We start from the raw sequence: 19385 nt of genomic DNA, 5'->3' as shown, positions 1-19385 counted from the left end.
TGAAAGAGCAAGAACAAAATATATTAGATTAATTAATTTTCTGTGATATTTGCCTATATTATTATTATTATTATTACTATTATTATTATTATTATTATTATTATTATTTATTCTGTTATGTATTCGTTCTAATGGCTTGTACTGTGTGCATGGATGGGCGGGGGACAGGTCGCCAATCCCGAGGGGGAGACGTGGCTTTGGGAGATAAACGCGTATCGGATCTGCGGCATCAGATAAGCGCCGCAAGATCAACGGTGACTCTCTCACAGAACACCAGGACAGAGCTGATGGTGCACCCGTATAGACCGTAATGGCCATAATAACGATTATAAAGTACTTTTTTTTTTTATTATTCCTTTTACTGCATCTGTTTAAACGAGATTGGTTCACACCACCCAAATAAACCGCCTAATAACTGCAGTTGCCGTGTAAAGATAAGATAATAGCGCGTCGTCAATTTACAGTCACGAAAACATAGATAGAAAGATAGATAGATAAATAGATAGATAGATGGATAGATAGATAGATAGATAGATAGATAGATGGATAGATAGATAGATAGATAGATGGATTCATTACTTTATATTTAATTTAAAGAACGTCGTGACTGACATCGTGACCCCTCAGTCACGACACCCACCTTCCTACATCCTGTGCTGTGCGTGACTGCATGACTTTCGGAGCAAAGCATCTTCTATTGTGCCTTTGAAATATTTTAGTGAATATAAATCGTCGAAATGGTGCTTAAATGAATGCATTCATAATCCTTTCATACATCTTGATTTGACTTAGTCCATTAGTGACACTTTCACAGACTTGAGATAAGTATAATGTATAAGCATCTGTGGAATTTGATATTAAGAATTCAACTTCATACAACATGATACATTTTCGTTTTGGGAGGCGTCATTTATAATTATAATTTAGAATCTCTCTGAATTGTATAGTGTAGAGACTTAACGGTGAAATTGAAACTGTATTGTTTGTTTGTCTTTTCTTTTGGGGGGGGGGTGTCTGAAAGTCTTTGATACAAATCACATTACATAGATTCAAATGAATAAATACATCTTTATTGTAAGTTTAAAAGTGTGTTTTATTTGTGAAAAATATGTTGCAAAATTTAGCAAAATTAAAATGAAATTAAATAAAACACAGGTTTCCCCATTATTCTCTGAATCTGAAAATCTCCCTGAATCTGAAAAAGCAGGAGTTATTATTTGCTTTTAACAATGTTTTCACGCAGTTCATTTAGCTCTTGCCATACAAGCCACGCAGGGCAGCCGGATGATTTCGAACTGAATTGTACCGTTTGTCATCATGTCATTTGTTCTCAGGTCTCTCTTGAAAAATAGGTCTCAATGAGACCCCTTGATTAAATGAGCTTAATGAAGCTTTACTTCAAATACATTTCTCAAAGCCGACATTATTAGTCAAGTTGACACGTGAAGACATGGCTGTCTGGACTGTTAATGTAGGGAAATATGATTTTGAGGATAGTTTGAAAGGTGGATTTTTGAAAAAGGGTACTCGGTAGATCTTAACACAGTCATCCACATGAAACCAGGCTAAAGACACACTTCTAAAAGGGAATCTCATTACGTGTACAGAATCACATAGTCAGGTTTTTAATTACTCTAATCCTCTTTACTACTAGTCCTGCTTTCGGTTTTGGTGAGGTTACTTTTTTGTCGATAACATACCGTACAGCATTTTGGGGAGGACCTCTATCAAAGCCCAATACAGTGTCAGGAGTGTATTCCTTCACTGGCTGGCTCCTCTAGGATACAAACCCCTACAGATGGCGGCATCTGGGCGTTTCCTTTGGCAGGAGGCTAACAGCTACGAGTGGAGTCTTGATTACGCTACTGAAGGCCCGAACACCGAGAACCAGGAGAATCTCTCTATGCTATGAAATGTATACAGAATACCCAATACCCCTGTGCCAAGGAATACCGAATCTCCAGAGATTCTGAGTCCATGCGAGTGTGTGTCCATTTCCCCGAATCAGCGCTGGCCACGGCGGAAGGGCACGATTCGAACGGACGCTGTGCTATCTTTGGTCATGAGACGTGTTATCTGGTCCAGGGAGAGTCCGGCCACCGCCTCTCCATTTACCTGCAGAATCTCATCCCCGACGCCCAGGAGCCCCACATAGGGGCCCTCGCCAGCACCATCTCCCACTTTCTCGATATATACACCTTTTGGGGTGGGGGGGTAGGGGGGGGGGGCGGTGTATATGGAGAATGGGCGAGAGAGGAGAGGGACATAAGAGAAAGGGGAGGGGGAGATAGGATTCAGGGAGAGAGCAGGGAAGAGGATCAGACGGAAGGGGATGTGTGGGAAAAACAGAAACGGTGTGGAAGAACAAAACAAAGATGGAGGATTTTATCTTTTGCCACACCTTCAACCCATTCACACACACATGCACACACACACACACACACACACACACACACACACACACACACACACACACACACACACACACACACACACAACACACACACACAATCATCCATCCATAAGCAGATATCTTCCAGCTTTTACATTCTCCGTAAATGGTTTGTGGTCAAAGCTGGGTGCAGTCTGTATGTATTCATCAATATGCAACACTCACTTTCTTCCAATAATGTTTTGTTAATTCAAGGTATAGCAACATACAATTAAGGAAAATTGTATAATCAGATAATATAATCTCCTCATCCATCAAGCTTGTGAGGTAATAATTAGCATACTCAATAAAACAAAGCCTTTCATGTATACATATACATATATATATATATATATATATACAGTATATATATATATGTGTGTGTGTGTGTGTGTGTGTGTGTAAATCCCTTTGCTAAATTTGTTTATCATGGAAAATATAGCATTTCATAGATTGACCTGGTTCATGAATTTTGATTCTTTTTAAATTTTGAATTTACATGCCCCTGCAATACCTCGTCTGACCACCAGGAGAGGGGCAATTGATTGCCATTGTCTTAAAGCAAAGTGGAAGTGCGACAGCTGAAGTAGCCATGAGACAGCAGCAAAGATAACCTGTGTCTGGCCGCCCTTTGCCCCTGGAGATGAGGAAGCCGAAGGGTCCGTTGGGGGGTCTGGTGAGCTCCAGGAGGAGGGTTCCGTCGGGAAAGGCCTGCGTCACCCGACCGATGGGACGCACCATTCTGGAGGCCAGCATGTCGTCGACACCCAGGGCCCCGTGGAGCTCGACCTGAAGACTTTCAGGGCTGTGTTGTCAGGGAGATGGAGATTCCGGAGATGTTGATAAACAGACGGACGTAAGTGCGTTGAGGGCGTGCGACATTGATGTGCGCGCAGCCTTGAGGTACCTGGGGGCCAGGCCGTATGGGATCTGCACCTCTCCCAGTATGGTTGAACGTTCAGTCCTCCTCTCCAGACTCTGCACAGAGGAGGCTTTACGCAGCTGGGCCAGTGGCAGCACCTAGTGGCACATGACAGGCTCACAACCATCACGCCGCTCACGTTCCCCAAAGAGATTCCCATCAGTCAGCCGCCTCTTTGACCCTCTCTGCAACAACTCTCATTGAAAGCTGAGAGGATTGGGTTTGGTGCTGAATGTGGAAATGGCAGCTGAGACCGTGATGGCTGCGGCAGCAGTCTGTCGATGCATCAAGTAATGCTCCGGCTTCATGGATTTTTTTTATTTTTTTTATTTTTTTTTTTTTAGGATGAGATATCGATCAGCAAAGTCCATAATAATTAAGCCCTATTTTTGGAACAAAAAAAAAAAACGTGGAATGGGGCACTGTGAGTTTAGAGGAATGTTTGAAATTATATTTTCATCTGAGGACTTTTGAAGATCACAGAAAAGTAAATGAATATAGAGAATATGTTTTCAGTGCTTACTTATTATGTACTAAACGCGATAAAAATGTAGGTAGTATATACTAAATTACTGTATATATTAAATCAATTAACCTCAACAAGAAAAGGGAGGACCAGAGGAGTACAGCACACTACAACAGAAACTCTCTCCCTCTCTCTCTCTATCTCTCCATCAAGCTCTCTCTCTCTCTCTCTCTCTCCATCAAGCTCTCCCTCTCTCTCTCTCTCTCTCTCTCTCTCCATCAAGCTCTCTCTCTCTCTCTCTCTCTCTCCATCAAGCTCTCTCTCTCTCTCTCTCTCTCTCTCTCTCCATCAAGCTCTCCCTCTCTCTCTCTCTCTCTCTCTCCATCAAGCTCTCTCTCTCTCCCTCTCTCTCTCTATCTCTCCATCAAGCTCTCTCTCTCTCTCTCTCTCTTCATCAAGCTCTCCCTCTCTCTCTCTCTCTCTCTCCATCAAGCTCTCTCTCTCTCTCTCTCTCTCCATCAAGCTCTCTCTCTCTCTCTCTCTCTCTCTCTCCATCAAGCTCTCCCTCTCTCTCTCTCTCTCTCTCTCTCCATCAAGCTCTCTCTCTCTCTCTCTCTCTCTCTCTCTCTCTCTCTCTCTCTCTCTCTCTCTCTCACCGTGTGCAGGCTCTGCAGGGAGGGCGTCCTCTGTAAGCGGATGCCGGGCTGGGGCCTGCGCGTGGGGCTGGCGGAGGCCGAGCTGGCCCTGGGGGAAGCGGGGATGGTGAGCTGCTCCATGCTGCTGGAGCGGCTGCCCTTCACCAGCCTGCCCACGCTGTTCAGCCCGATGGAGGAGAAGAAGCGCCGCAGGGAGAGCTTGGGACGCCCGTCACGCTCCGCCATCGACTTCCTACCCAAAAGAGGGTGGATCACATTATATTGCATGGATGGAATAAGTAGTGTACATGCAATTACACTTGGATTTTACCCAAAACTTCAATAAACGTTTTTTTTATTACTCATTATGAACTGATAGAGCCATCATGATTACTTTTGGCCCATACTGGTATTCAAACTGTGAGGGCGCCCCCTAGTGGTGCACGGAGAAATTGTGAGGGGGCAGGAGAAAATATAAGTTAAAAACAAAGTTTTTCTTTTCAAGCACAAATTTGACATGACCAATTCGATTTCAGGATGTGGGAGAGAAAAAGGCTGTTATTTCCATTAGTTACAATTACAATACCATTTGTTCATTTTATTTGATTTTCATTATTTGTTTTCATTATTATGACTAAAGTTAGTTTACAGTTTACTTTTTAGGGGGAGGGGCATCAAGTCCTAAAAATCATAAGGAGGGGGACTCGGCAAAAAAAGTGAAATACCACTGTGCTGACCACATAAAAAAAACGAGTATTTTCTTTTCCCAGAAGAGGGCAGTATTGATTCATCCTTATTAACATGTTGCAGAGCATGGGGCCAAGGTTTTTAAATCCCTTAACACCTGTCAACTAGTGGGGGGGGGGGGGTTAGGGATTATTATTATTTTTTTGGGCTATTGTCAGTGTTATCTGGGCTCACCGTGACACGTCAGAATTGTCATCCCACATGGCCTCGGCCTTCAGATGCTCGGCCCGCAGCAGCTCGGCTCGGAGGTCTTCGGCCCTGGCCAGAAACAGGCTGCGTGGACCGGGACGCCCCTCCAACCCGGATCCAGGGTCTCCGCTCAGGGTCACACCTGCTGGTAGTAAGGGAAATAGATGTGGCCAAAGGAAAATAGCTCAATTCCACTTGACTTGAAGTGTAGTGTATTCTATCATCTGACTATTTCTGTTTTGTATTTTTTTGGGCTGTTTGTATATATTTGACCATTTTTCTTTTTTTTCTTTAATGCTGATGGTCGGTAGTATAACACACCTACACCAATCTACCTGGCGGAATAAATTGATCTGATATTATATTATATATATATATTATATTATATTATATTATATACAGTATATATTATAAAATAATATATTGGCATTATTACAAAGTGAAAAATTCTAATATTAATGATTGGGCTTGGCGATAAATTGTTTAATGTCATTCAGCGCCATTGAATCGTCATGAAATGATGATATCCTATTGCGAGGCCCAAATCTGTTATTTAATGATGATGTGATACAATTTCTCCAGATACTCTTACAGGACATTATTTTCAAAATAAAAAGATTTTAATCTGATGTTGTTAAGCACTTTTGGTTTAAATGTCTGTACTGACCCACCCGAACTGATGGCCTAAATAATGTCCAAAACACTCTCATCCACAGCCATAGATATACACCAATTCGCCAGAATGGGATAAAAGCAAAGAATGAATTTCACCAGCCACCATTTGAGGCATGTGACAAATAAAGAATCTTCTCCTGATAACCACTAATATTGTGTAGTGCCACCGAAACAGCTCTGACCCGTCAAGACATGGACCCTACAAGTCCTGTAGTATCTGGCACCAAGACGTTAGCAGCAGATCCTATAATACCATTCCATTTGCAATTCACAAACAAAACCGATTGGTGTATATTTGTGGGTTTTTTTTAACCACTAACCTGTGCCATCTGGCGTTTCATCCCAGAGTTTCACGGGCGACAGATCGGTGGTGATCCGGGCTGGTGAGTACCTAAGTGTGGAGGGCCTTATACAGGGCGCCAGGCTGGTTGTTGTGGGGGTCCCCTGGCTGAAGGACATGGAACCCTCCCTCCTTGAATCCGGGGAGTCCTGGGTGCCTGCATCACCGCCCGCCTGGTTTGACCCCATCTGACACTGAGCTGAGGACTGACCCGCTGAAAAACGGTTCTTTGAACTCGACTTCAGGGCCGACTTTATGGGGACCGGAGGCATCGGGGACGCCCTCCCGTCCCCGGAAGCCTCGACTGAACGTGGCTCCAGGGTTATGGGACTGCCGGGGGCGAAGGAAACCGCTCTGGACACGCTGGCTCTGGTCCTGGGGTTGGAGTTGCGTCGTTGAGCCCACGAGGGACCGTAGGGGCCGTGACCGGATTCCAGGCGGCTCTCTCCTTTTCTGCTCCGCCTTCTCAGTTTGCCGAACCCGGAGGTCCTCCATCCCGTGCCGCTCTCCTTGTTTTCTCCCAGCACAAAAGCTCCGGCAAAGGTGACAGTTAGAGGGGTTTTAGGGCGTGTGCTGGCTTCTGGTTTATTCGGAGGGACCCAGCGAGGAACCGGTTTCCCCCGGACGTCCTCTGAGGGCTGTTGGAGCTGAGGATCGGATGGAGGCTCCCTGACCACAGAGCCGCACGCCTCGCACTTCTTCACCACCACTATTATCTCCTTTATCACCGTGGCAGAGTCACCACCGGCGCCCACGTCCTCCTTCCTCTGCAGCGCAGGCACTGAGATGCTCCTCTGGCCTTTGGTCCTCCCCGAACTGGTCGCCGGGCGGCCCCGCTCTCGCAGCCTATCCAGGTAGCGAGACTCTGCCTCTTTCTCCGATTCGTCCTCGAAGCGTACTCTGGTGGGGGAGCAGCCGTATCGCCGGGTGCGGCCACCTTGGTCGCCCAGCGAGGAGCATCTGTCTTCAGGAACCAGGAAGGGACCCGACGTGGGTGGAGCCCTCGGTTCGTCTTTGGCCGGCTGAACGGCCGGCTGATGCTGCGGCGCTTGAGCGGCGGGAGCGTCTTGCTGCCTTTTACTGGAAACAGAGAAGAGCGTTTGACGTGACACTATATTTCTGAACCGACGCACTCTTTAGCTTCATTCCTGGCCAATTACCTCTGTTGTGCAATCCTAAAAACATTATCCCTTCATGTTAGCCAACGCTCCAAATGCTGCCTGGTGTGAATCCTTCCCACTGACATTGGAGAACAAAATAACCATAACAGAGAATCGTTGTGCGACGTAAACCTGATTATATAAGCGGAATGAAACAAACCTCTCTGCAGAATATCTGCACTTAATTGGTTTTTAATTATAATGCGTCATTAGGGCTCAGAGGAAACATTAGTGGAAGTGGTTCCTTTTTTTCCAGCATTGGTTTCCTCAAGCGATTGGCGGAGGGTTTAAAGATTCACATCAGTATAAAGATGAACAATAGATGGGTAAAAAATACAGTGGAATATAACACCACAAGAGACATTTGTAATATACAAATAGTGAGGACAAATGGGGGGGGGGGGACGTCAAATCGAATATAAACGCAGCCAACACTTACTTATTGCCTCTCTGATCAGAATGGGCGCGCCTGGGGGGGCGTTCGCATTTGATGTGGTTAGAACGCGCTTTTAGCCGCGCCCGCTCCAGGAGGCGCTTGGCTTGCTCGTGTCTAGGGCTCAGGGGGAGATCGTCCGTGAACGCGGAGAAGAGTGAACTGTGAAGACGGAGTGAGAGAGAGAGAGAGAGAGAGAGAGAGAGAAGGAGAAAGTAAAGTCAATAGGTCTTTTTCGAAATAGGTCCGCTCTATTTCATATTTAATTGTCATACAAATAATTGCGATGAACAATTTGGGGCTCTTTACGAACACTGAACATGGGAACATAGAAAGTCAGGTAGACATTTAATTTACCTCAACCCAACTGAAGACGTACCTAATTCACATTTGTGACATTTTTAACATTTACTTGAAATTCCCTCAACATTTGGATGAAAACGTAATTTGCAAACTAATTGCAAATGCCTCAAATAATTGCGATTACAGCAATTGTGTAATAACTGTGGTAGTTCTAGCAACAACATTGCTGAAGTAATGATTGTGTACAGTGTCTAGATCATGAATTCGAGCCTCGGATGGAGACTCGATGCAAATGTGTCTTATCGTGAGATATCATATGCGCGTCGGATGGACTTAAGACCGCGTTGAGCTGTGTCCCCTTAAGCCATCTTATGTAATATCAGATAGCTGGACATGGGGCGTGGCAGTGGTGGTGAGCAACGGAAAGGAACCGTCATCCATCCATCCACCCATCTTTCCATCAATCCATCAATCCATCCATCCATCCATCCATGCATCCATCCATACATCTTTCCATCCATGCATCCATCCATCCATCAATCTTTCCATCCATCCATCCATCCATGCATCCACCCATCTATCCATCCATCCATCAATCCATCCATCCATCCGTAACACCCAGCGGCTAAGCCTCTCTGCATTGTGCCTCACTGAGTGTACTCGTCTTTATCCCTTGGCCCAGTGATAAAGATAGCATGATATCGGTCATGTGGATAATCCTCACAATGGACTGTTGATGATTCATTCTCTCCTGTGTGTCAGGAGGAGAACATATTGTGTTTCCGTAGATTACAGTCTGTAAAAGTAACGTTTAATCGCAGATTGGTGGAAGAGGTGTAATGTTTTGTCTCAGCGTGGCAGCGCAGCTGTGCAGAGCTATTAAAACGTCAGAAAAAGAACAACACAGTAAAGACAAAAAAGGGTCAGTGAAGCGGAACACCACAAGAGGATAGGGGATATCTAAGTGGATTTATCTATTCGAGGATCATTTTTAAAGCAGACATGCCCACATCTTACGATTAGTGTATCATAGGTAGTGTAGGGTGTCATAATTGGAATGGGTAACGGTATTTTTATTTTTGTGAATGAAAATGCCTAACAGATTAAGAAATTCAGTTCATGAAATTAATTCAGGGTGGGAAAGAGGCAAATATAGTTGACGGCTCCACATTCAGAACAAGGATTAGATTCTGAAATGTAAACTGTGAGGGGCATTTATGTAGACACAAGTGTGTTGCTTACATTGAGCTGGGTTCATAGTCCTGAGAAACACTCGAGTCGACTCCGGTCGAGTCAGAGTCATTATCCAGGGACTCATAGCCACCTTGAATTGAGGAAAAAAAAGCATTGATAAAAGCTGAAAATATTTCTAATTCAAATATTTAAAAAATAAAATAAAATAAAAAATAAAATAAAATAAAATAAAATAAAATGTAATCATAATAATAATAATAATGATAATGATAATGATAATGATAATGATAATGATAATGATAATTATGATAATTATGATAATTATAATAATGATAATGATAATGATAATGATAATAATAATAATAATAATAATAATAATAATAATAATAATAATAATAATAATAATAATAATAATAACATTTATAATAATTATTATGATATAATGATATAACATGATGTAAATAATATTTTATATTGAATTTTAAATTTCAAAATGAAGGTTTGTACTGATCCCTTATTGGTAGATTTGGTAGAATGGAAGACAATAACATAATAATAATATGAATGGAAAGATAGGTGTTTTTTCGACATGGTACTTGTACTACAAGTACAACAGTGGATCACTGTTTGTAGTTGACTGATGTTTATATAAATTTCAGTTTTGGGGTAACTGGGTCTTCGTATGATGATAAGTACTTTTATAAACCACACAGTATCAGATAAAGAGAGGGGATAGTTATCCCACTGGAGTTATGCAACATAAAGCAGCAAGATGGAAACAGATTTTGCAGAGGCCAGAGAGACTGTTATCTGATCATAGTGGATTTAGCATCAATCATGCACGCATCAAACATGCATGCGAGCGTGCGCGCGCACACACACATACACACACACGCGCACACACACACGTACACACACGCACACACACACACACACACACACACACACACACACACACAGTGTAAACGTACAGATATTTATTAGATGTATGCAACATGTAAATTGTATGATCCCCTGTCCTTACACGCACACAGTCATTCCTAGGCACAAACAGAAATATTAAACCAAACAACTCGCCCCTCCCTCCTGAGCGCTAATAATAGCATCAGCATCATGCACATCTGTTCCCCTGACATCTGTTAAGCACAGGGAGTCGGCCAGGTTATAGTCATAATGTCCATCAACCCCCATCAACATTTTGAGAGAAAGACCAGGGCTTGCATAAGGCCTTTTTAAACACTGCAGACAAAAAAACTAACAGATTAAGGCTAAAGTGGTGTATAAAAATGCAAATGAAGAAGCAAGTTGCATTTTGTACATAAAGAAACCTATGTGATGTCTCTGGTGGAGAAAAAATATATATATATGTCACTCTTAATCCATTATCAATCAATTATTTTTCTCAGTTTCAGTTTGAGTTCATAATTTCAGTAAAAGTAATGGTTGGAGGTAGTACTTGGTCAGTCAATGGTTAAAGTAGATAGATAGATAGATAGATAGATAGATAGATAGATAGATAGATAGATAGATAGATAGATAGATAGATAGATAGATAGATAGATAGATAGATAGATAGATAGATAGATAGATAGATAGATAGATAGATAGATAGATAGATGCACATCTTGCGTGTGGCTTAGCATACCTGTATAAGAGGATAGAAAGGGGCTTACCGTTACCACCCACTCTGTATTTCTCACTGCAAGTGTCGCTCTCTCGATCGCCCTGCTCTCTCTCTTTGCTGTTGCTCCCTCTGCGTCTGTCCTTTGACCTCCCGTAGACCCTCTGCTTTACTTCCAGCCTCTCCTTTATGGAGGATAACTCACTGTGGGATAAAACACTGTCACAGCTGCCGGTTCTCAGCCGCCCCTGAACCGCCCCAACAGACTCGGCCTCCTTCTGCTCGTACTTGTCCAAGTAGCACTCCAGGCTGTCGGAATGTTTGAACTCCAGAGGGTTGTCGCTGTCGTCCACCGCGCTCCCCACCCCAGCCTCTGTCAGCTTGTGCCTCCTCTGGCTTGGGCCTCCTCTGGCTTGGGCCGCCTTCTGCGTGTAGTCCTTTACCGGAAGTGAAGAAGGCATATTGTGAGGGCCCACCCCGTTGAGGAGCAATGTCTCCGGGCGAGCCACCCTCCAGAAGCCCTTGGGCGGCGCCCAGTGCCTGGATGATGATGAGGAGGAGGAAGAAGCAGGGACTGTAGAAGTGGAGGAGAGGGGAAGAGAGGCGGAAAGAGCAGATGGTGGCAGAGGAGTAGGCGTAGGAGGAGGAGGGGGAGGGGATTGGTCATCTTTGCCATTGCTTGAGTTGTCAGACACCAGGTTCTCCAGACTGGCCCCCTCTCCCATCCCACGGGGCTGACTGGGTGGACTGCTGGCCTGAGCGTCGCTTCTCTCCTTCCCCATCTCCCCCGCGCTCACCTGCCCCTCTCCCGCTTCAGCTGGAGGGCTGTGGATTTCGAGGCGGACCCGCACCTCCACCTCCTCGTCCTCGTCTTCACTGGTGCTCGACTTCTGCAGAGGGCGACACTGCCAGGCAGGGATGGGCAGAGATACCTTCCCATTGCCCAAGGCCCTCTGTTTGGCCGAAACCTCAGGTAGAGTTTGCACAGCTGGCTGGTTCAGCTGGACCTCTGCGTCCACCCGGTCCCTGGTTCTCTCCCTTCCCCTCTGCCGCCTCTGGGTGATGGTCCTCACTTTGGTCTGCAGGGTGTGGACGGCCGAGCTGGAGGGAAGGGTGGATGGGGAGCAAAGGGACAGGGCTGGAGGCAGAGGACGCTCACGGGAAGGGCAGGGGAGGGGACCCCAACTACCGGAAACTCCAGGAAATGGTGGGAAAGAAAAGGGAATGGATTTTTCTTGAATTTTATCCACCTCCGCTTCTTTCTCCATTGGCTGGTCAAGCACTGAATAATATGCGGGATGGTTCCTGAGCAAAGAGCTGCAAAATTGTAAATGACAGGGTCTGAATTACTGCATGGCATACCATACAGCCATGAAACAGTTTATTTCCAGAGGCATATCAGCATATCTAACATGGACTCGGTCACGTTGACTAATCTAATGATTACTCCAGAACGCAGAGGATAATCCTCTGGAACGAGAATAAGCAACTGCTGCTTGAGATGACGACGAGTTCATTTTACAATGGTCGTAGAAATCGGTTTCCCGGGGTTAGATAAACGACTCAAACGCAGTTCAGACACTGATGGCGTCATTTAAACACGTTCACTGATGACGAAAACCTTGTATTACCTGCGAGGAAAATCCTATTCAGACTAGATCTTTATAAATAAAATAAAAACACTGGATCCATAGCGACCCTGCAACTAATATGTCATTTTGAGAACGGGTCGTGGCGCAGGGGACGAGCGAACAGACCCCACAACCACAACAAATAGAAAAAAAAAACGCTCAACTGCCCTCCTACCTGGACGATCAGTGGCACCAAAAATCCCTCCTGGACGCGCGATTCGCAGCGTTGACGTAAAAGCCCAGTTTCCCGGCGGCGGCGGCGGCGGCAGCAGCAGGTGCGTCGACTCAGCCCAGAAGAGCGTCTGCAGCGCGCATCCAGCTCAACAATAACACAATAAAAACAAAACGTTTGGGAGAAAATGGGAGCAAGTCCAAGTTTTCTTTTTGTTTTTAATTCCCCCCCAGATTTCTGTCTTATGGTTGTTGTTGTTGTTGTTGTTGTTGTTGTTGTTTTAAACCGAGTGCACATCTACCCCGTGCAGCCCGTGTGTGAAGCGCGTCTCTGCGGCTCAATCATGATTGGTCCGGTAATCCCTTCAGAAATCAGAGGGATTAGGCAAAAATGGAAACACAACAAAAAAAAAAGAAAGAAAGGAAGAACGAAAGAAAGAAAAACTAAAACAAATAAATGATGCGTGCTGGAATGTAGCCCGCTGTGCTGAGTTGAGCACTCAACTGATAACTGATGATGATAATAATAATAATAATACTGATGAATATTATTATTATTGTTATTATTATTATTCCAGATTCGTACATGCATTATGCTATTATAATGCACCGTTTGATCATAGTCTACACAGGCTATTATAATATTATAATACGTTTATATACGAACTGCTTTTAATAACGTTTGGAAAGAAAAGCGAGTCTATTACACGCACGCTCCCATTTTTCCAAACGTTAAAAAACAAAAAAATAATAATTTATCCTCGTCCTTCGATGTTGCGTGTGCACGCGGGTGCACACGCATTTATTAACGCAATCGTGGCAGCTTTTTTTTTGTTCCCCCCCCCCCACACCCCTGCGGGCTGTCGCGTTCCCGTCACGCAGAGATGCGTGAGATGGGGGGGGGGGGGGGTGTACGCGCGGAATTCTGCCGATAGATGGCGCTGTTGACACGTGGATTCAACTCAACTCAATTGATTTGAGTCAGCGTTCGAAACGTCATATATTGGACGTTTATGTTGAAAAATATAACCTCATATTAGAACGTCAAAATTAAAGTGATGCAGTGATTTTTTATTTTAAACATTATCTAAAGTGTAAACAATTTCAATTGCTGTAGACTGTATATACATTTTTTTCCTCTCTTTATATTAGGTCATATTCACTTATCCGTATGTATTCATATATGTTTAACAGCAATTTTTAAAATCGAGTTAGTTATAGTTTTCTTTATTTATTTTTATATTTTATATACTTTTTGAAAAATTTTATATGACTAAAATTCAAACGTAACATTTAAATGTTTCTGTTATAAATATATGCACACAAATATGTGAAGACAGCCTAAAATAAGATTCTCTCTCACACACACACACACACACACACACACACACACACACACACACACACACACACACACACACACACACACACACACACACACACACACACACACACACACACACACACAGCCCTTGTAGGGTCTACAGCCTACTGGGCATTACAGGTGGAGGGCCTTTGAGATGGCCACCGAGGCCTCAGAGAGAAGAAGAGAAGCGATTTGGGGGTGAACAGAGCTACCTGGACACAAACTGAGACTTGACCACCTGGCTGGGTCGCCTGGGCAAGGGTGTATGATGTTGAAAGACCCAAAACACCTGATGAGCCCGGGGTACATCACTGATGATGTGTCCAGGTGCATCGCAAGATGTATTCTTCAATCTCCTATCTGGGTCAACCAGTGACTACGAGTAACCGACAAGTTGACAACCAACAAAAGGGTGGCGGCAGCTATAGAGACAGTTGATGGTATGGAAAGACAGCAACTGGGGCAGTTATGGTTGCATCTTCTGAAAGGAAGAACCCTCGGTAAGCTACGGAACGATCTGAAAGGACACTGACACTTGACAATGGAATAATGACTATGAGTGCAGAATGCATCTGCAGCAAGGTGTGCAGGGACCGGAGTGGCCTGAAGATCCAGCAGGGCAGAGGGCCAGGAAGAGGGCTGCCTTTCTGGCAAATCCCTTTAGAGCTGCTAGGGCAGAGATGCAGTGGCCAGCTCACCGATGCCAAAGTCAAAGTAGACAACCGCCTCAGCAACACCTACAGTGACGCATATAGGGAGCAAGATCTGGGGAAATGTAAGTTCTTAATATGTCCACTAGGGCCAACACTGGGCTTTGACCGAAACAGCCAATTGAAGGAGATCCAGGATGTGGTCAGTAGGGCGTGAGCCAGTTCAGCCCCAGGTCCTAGTGGAGTACTCTACAAGCTTTACAAGCGCTGCCCAAAGCTTCTCCGCAGGCTCTGGAGGATCCTGAAGGTGATTTGGAAGAGGAGCAGGTTTGTTCACCAGTGGGGGCGTGCGGAAGGGGTGTGGATTCCAAAGGAGGAGAATGTCTACAAACATCGATCACTTCAGGACCATCTCCCTGCCGCTCAGTGATGAGGGAAAGACATTCTTCAGCATTGTTGCAAGGCACCTGACAGACACCTCGTATATTGACACCTCGGTCCAGAAAGGAGGGATCCCGAACACCCCTGGGTGTCTAGAGCCCACTGGTGTGCTCACCCAGCTTATCAGGGAAGCCCGGGAGAACGGGGGGACCTATTTTTGCTGTGGTTGGACCTTGCCAACGCCTATAGCTCCAAACCACACAAGCTGATTGAAGTGACCCTGGACCAGCACCACATTCCAAGCAAGTTCAGGGACCTCATACCGAACTACTACAACAGTTTCAGTTTGAGAGTCTTCTCTGGGACTACACCATCGGAGTGGCACAGACTTGCGAAGGGCATCATCACTGGATGCACCATTTCAGTGATCCTGTCCAGGCTGGTCATGAACATGCCAACACATCCCAAGTCTGGCAGCTGACAACCTCCAATCAGGACCTTCATGGACAACATCATACATCTCAGGGTGTGATCTCTACCTGCACCCTGGGATGGACGATGTTGTCCATGAAGGCCCCGATGGGAGATGGTTCAAGTTTTTTGAGGAGCTGATAGCTTGGGCTCGCATTAGCTTTAAACCAGCCGAATCCAAAGCTCGGGTACTGAAGATGGGGAAGGTCATCGAGAGGTGCCACTTCACCATCAGCAGCACTCCAATCCCATCCATCAAGTGCACGCAGCTTCTTTCCGGTCAACCAACCAGGAGCTGGAGGCCTGGTTGACTGAAGTGGACAAATCAGGCTTTCTGGGCAAGAACAAGGCCTGAAAATATACCAGCATGGGATCCTTCCACGGATCCTCTGGCTCCACCTAGTCTACAGTGCGAGGTCACAATCTCCACAGCGGTAGGCTTTGAGAGGAAGATCAGCAGTTTCCTTCGGAGGTGGCTTGGATATCCGCAAAGCCTGAGCAACATCGCCGTCAGAGCAACAAGCTGACTCTCCCATTCAGCAGCCTGAACAAAAAGTTCATGGTGACTCATACAAGGGGGGTGCTGCAATATCGGGAGTCGAGAAGCCCAAAAGTGTCTTGACTAGATGGGAGTGAGTGGAGGAGCGAAAGGTCATCTGGAATGAGCTCTGGAAAGCTGAGCCCTACCTAATAAAGCTCAGGCAGTCTATGACGTCCTTCAAAACCCGTCCAACCAGTTTTGTTGGGGAAAGGGCACGTCACCATCTTGCCCTCTCTGCCTGCGAAGAGGTTCCCTCGAGCACATCCTCAGCTGCTGTCCGAAAGCCCCGGGCGAGGGACGCTCCCATTTGAATACCTGAATACCAGAATAAAGGCCATCGCGGTCTGCAGTGGGATCAGCTACTGCGAGCACCTTTGCCCAGCAAGGAAGATCGGCACTTTTGTTTGGAGCTGGGGAGAAGCCAACACCATCACCTCCGCCACTGGCCCTCTCACAACTACACCGGACTGGGAGCCAAATGACTTGTGGAAGCGGCTGAAGTTCCCAGAGGCTGTCGCAGTGACCTCTTCGAGGCCAGGCGCGGTGCTGCTCCCAATCGCCCAAGCGGGTCATCGTCTCGAGGCTGGCCGCCCCTTGGGCGGACGCACCGAGCGAGCCGACGAGACGCCGGCAGCTGCTGGAGCAGAGCTGAGAAGAAAGAAAGAAAGAAAGAAACAGTCTTTATTCATCACGCAACACACCACACTATAACACATGCTTGCACACACACACACACACACATGCACATGCTTTGATGGTGGCCGGTGAAATGGATTCTCCGCTTTTGACCCATCCTGGCTTGTCCTTCCTCCGGGGGCACAGCCAGGAGCAGTGGGCAGCATACGTGGACGCGCCCGGGGACCAGGTGATAAGTGTCCATCGCTGGTCAGACGATGATGGGTGCATGTTTTTGGGGTAAATCCCTTTGTTTAATTCCATTGTCTGCCTGACTTATGGCTCAATAGCAGCACACTCCTTGAATACTATGTGTGTGCTCTTTTGAATATGTATAAACAGCACACTGTGTAAACATGCATTTTCATTGGCTGTGTTTCACAATTCACAGTATTATGTGAATTATTATTTATTGCCATTATTATTATTAATGACTGCTTCACAGTCTGGAATTGTTTTGTGGTGGAGGGGGGCTGGGAGGGGGTGAACCAGACTGGGACCCTGGTATAACTTAAAATACAATTTTAGACTAGATGGCTGTACAAGAATATATCTGATTATTAAAAACAACATGGTGATTGCTCATTTTCCCTGTATTGGGTGCTGGGCTCAAAACAAAACAAAAAGTAAACTATAAATACCTGACACACACTGTCATCAAATATTCAGTGGTTCGGTAGCTGTTACTATAGAGCATATTTTTGTTAAGTGTTAAGTAGCAAAACCCATTGCTTTTATAATTTTTTTTATTTTAATTTTCTCTTTGACAAGGCAGTATTTTACGAAAGCGTGGGTGACATGGACACAAACTGAAACTTGGAACACCCCATGACCCTGGGTGACTAAATATTAAATCATATTATATATATATTATATTTAAAATACTGAATTGAATTCAATAATATTGAATTCAATACATTTAAATATAAATGTGTCAATGTGTATAAATACATAATAATAATGATGATAAATAAATAATAGAAAAGGAACACATTTGTTTAAAAAAAAAAAAATAGACAGAGATGTGTGAAAAATCCGAGGGGGGGGGGCGGACGGACGCGCGCCTCGCCTCGCGCACGCGCCCTCGCACACGCGCCCTGGCCTCGGGCACGCGCCTCGCCTCGCAGCTAGCTGTAACCGGCTTCCTCCCGAACCTCAGCGGCGGAAAGCTGCAGCAGTCGACATGGCGACTAAGAAAACACCACATCACTTTGTCAAAGAAAGATGAAAATCTTCCAAGGGTTTTGGAAAGAGTGAGTACTTCTCACCGGGGGGGACCGTTTTTTCGTGTTCTCGTCTGTGGCTTTTGGTTGTTGCTGGGATTCTGCACGTTTCGCGTTCGTTCACGTTGACGGCGTACGTACGCGAAGGGAGCTAGCCGGCTAGGCTAACTCGCGTTAACGTAATACGGGAGGAGCTGCTCGCTAGCCTGTTAGCTCGACATGTCTCGCCGCCTCCCGGACGTACGCACGTCGCAGTCGCACTCGCGGGTGCGTGATCGCCGTGTCGGTTGAGTCGCACATGGGGGCTCCGTTAAAATGGGCTCCCAGCTCAGTTAGCGCGCCAACACTGTTCTTATTAATGCGTGTTACATAATCTCGCTGTTGCGAGTCCGCTAGCTCGTAACTAGCCACCCACCCCTTAGCGTGCTAATAGCGAGTGCTAACGAAATTAGCTACACCCATCTCGGCAACTGTATATGCGGGAGGAAATTGGTGTTAAAACGACAGTACCCGCGTTTATAAGCTAATTTCTGAAACGGCCATTACATTCGTAAGGGTTACGTTCTACTGCGTTGAACAAACGCACCAGTTACTAGTACTAGTACGTCTGGAGTCAGCGGGGAGCTACTTGCTAACTATTAGCCTCTCCAGAGCCTTTGTCCAGGATCGCAGCTCGTCTTCTCGGGCCACCCAGTGTTTTGATCCCCGTCAGTTCTACTCCTAATGTCTCCCAGAACCAAACTAAATATGTTCTGCGTCTGTTTTCCTCCGGTTTCCTGTGCGATCTCTACGGTTACACCGGCTTTAGGCCTTTTGCTCAGTATCGGTGGACGCCCAAGACGGAATTAATAATTTAATATTTATTATTTTGGATCGTTTTTAAGTTTCCCGTGTTATTTTACTCGTTCCACGGGATTGATTTTAGTTTGTGTTGATCGAGTGTTTATAGCGAGTTGTGAAACATTTGCGTTGTTGTTGATGCCAGAAGATCCTTTGAGAAAGGTGAAAAAAAAACGGAATATGTCAATTTATATTGATGATACAGTATGACAATAATGTACAGTATGCAGTGTATCGTGTATATGTGTGTGTGTGTGTGTGTGTGTGTGTATTTATATGCAGACTAATACGAATATCATCTATACTGGAGTAAATATTTG

This window comes from Zeus faber, assembly GCF_960531495.2.
Source record: "Zeus faber genome assembly, chromosome: 12".
In the NCBI taxonomy this organism is placed as follows: Eukaryota; Metazoa; Chordata; class Actinopteri; order Zeiformes; family Zeidae; genus Zeus; species Zeus faber.
Note: the sequence above shows the minus strand (reverse complement) of the source record.